Raw genomic sequence first — 2272 nt, forward strand, 5'->3', positions numbered from 1 at the left:
TTTAAAATTATTTCAATGTTTAATCCATGCGTAAACATGAAGTTTATTAACGTTTTTAACATTAAAAAAAATTACAAAAATTTATTTTTCGGAAAAAATGGAAAAAACCGATTCGTCGGAGCGAGGTGTCCTGCCCGTGCGGTAATTCCAGCAGGCGAATCGGACTTCCCGAAATTTTTCTAAGTCCCACGGTCGACACCAACTTTTTTAATAAGCGTTTTAAAATTATTTCAATGTTTAATCCATGCGTAAACATGAAGTTTATTAACGTTTTTAACATTAAAAAAAATTACAAAAATTTATTTTTCGGAAAAAAAGGAAAAAACCGATTCGGCGGAGCGAGGTGTCCAGCCCGTGCGGTAATTCCAGCAGGCGAATCGGACTTCCCGAAATTTTTCTAAGTCCCACGGTCGACACCAACTTTTTTAATAAGCGTTTTAAAATTATTTCAATGTTTAATCCATGCGTAAACATGATGTTTATTAACGTTTTCAACGTTAAAAAAAATTACAAAAATTTATTTTTCAAAAAAAATGGAAAAAACCGATTCGTCGGAGCGAGGTGTCCTGCCCGTGCGGTAATTCCAGCAGGCGAATCGGACTTCCCGAAATTTTTCTAAGTCCCACGGTCGACACCAACTTTTTTAATAAGCGTTTTAAAATTATTTCAATGTTTAATCCATGCGTAAACATGAAGTTTATTAACGTTTTTAACATTAAAAAAAATTACAAAAATTTATTTTTCGGAAAAAATGGAAAAAACCGATTCGTCGGAGCGAGGTGTCCTGCCCGTGCGGTAATTCCAGCAGGCGAATCGGACTTCCCGAAATTTTTCTAAGTCCCACGGTCGACACCAACTTTTTTAATAAGCGTTTTAAAATTATTTCAATGTTTAATCCATGCGTAAACATGAAGTTTATTAACGTTTTTAACATTAAAAAAATTACAAAAATTTATTTTTCGGAAAAAAAGGAAAAAACCGATTCGGCGGAGCGAGGTGTCCAGCCCGTGCGGTAATTCCAGCAGGCGAATCGGACTTCCCGAAATTTTTCTAAGTCCCACGGTCGACACCAACTTTTTTAATAAGCGTTTTAAAATTATTTCAATGTTTAATCCATGCGTAAACATGAAGTTTATTAACGTTTTTAACATTAAAAAAATTACAAAAATTTATTTTCGTCGGAAAAAATGGAAAAAACCGATTCGTCGGAGCGAGGTGTCCTGCCCGTGCGGTAATTCCAGCAGGCGAATCGGACTTCCCGAAATTTTTCTAAGTCCCACGGTCGACACCAACTTTTTTAATAAGCGTTTTAAAATTATTTCAATGTTTAATCCATGCGTAAACATGAAGTTTATTAACGTTTTTAACATTAAAAAAAATTACAAAAATTTATTTTTCGGAAAAAAAGGAAAAAACCGATTCGGCGGAGCGAGGTGTCCAGCCCGTGCGGTAATTCCAGCAGGCGAATCGGACTTCCCGAAATTTTTCTAAGTCCCACGGTCGACACCAACTTTTTTAATAAGCGTTTTAAAATTATTTCAATGTTTAATCCATGCGTAAACATGATGTTTATTAACGTTTTCAACGTTAAAAAAAATTACAAAAATTTATTTTTCAAAAAAATGGAAAAAACCGATTCGTCGGAGCGAGGTGTCCTGCCCGTGCGGTAATTCCAGCAGGCGAATCGGACTTCCCGAAATTTTTCTAAGTCCCACGGTCGACACCAACTTTTTTAATAAGCGTTTTAAATTATTTCAATGTTTAATCCATGCGTAAACATGAAGTTTATTAACGTTTTTAACATTAAAAAAATTACAAAAATTTATTTTTCGGAAAAAATGGAAAAAACCGATTCGTCGGAGCGAGGTGTCCTGCCCGTGCGGTAATTCCAGCAGGCGAATCGGACTTCCCGAAATTTTTCTAAGTCCCACGGTCGACACCAACTTTTTTAATAAGCGTTTTAAAATTATTTCAATGTTTAATCCATGCGTAAACATGAAGTTTATTAACGTTTTTAACATTAAAAAAAATTACAAAAATTTATTTTTCGGAAAAAAAGGAAAAAACCGATTCGGCGGAGCGAGGTGTCCAGCCCGTGCGGTAATTCCAGCAGGCGAATCGGACTTCCCGAAATTTTTCTAAGTCCCACGGTCGACACCAACTTTTTTAATAAGCGTTTTAAAATTATTTCAATGTTTAATCCATGCGTAAACATGATGTTTATTAACGTTTTCAACGTTAAAAAAAATTACAAAAATTTATTTTTCAAAAA

Source organism: Nomia melanderi, unplaced genomic scaffold, assembly GCF_051020985.1.
Source record: "Nomia melanderi isolate GNS246 unplaced genomic scaffold, iyNomMela1 scaffold0485, whole genome shotgun sequence".
NCBI lineage: Eukaryota > Metazoa > Arthropoda > Insecta > Hymenoptera > Halictidae > Nomia > Nomia melanderi.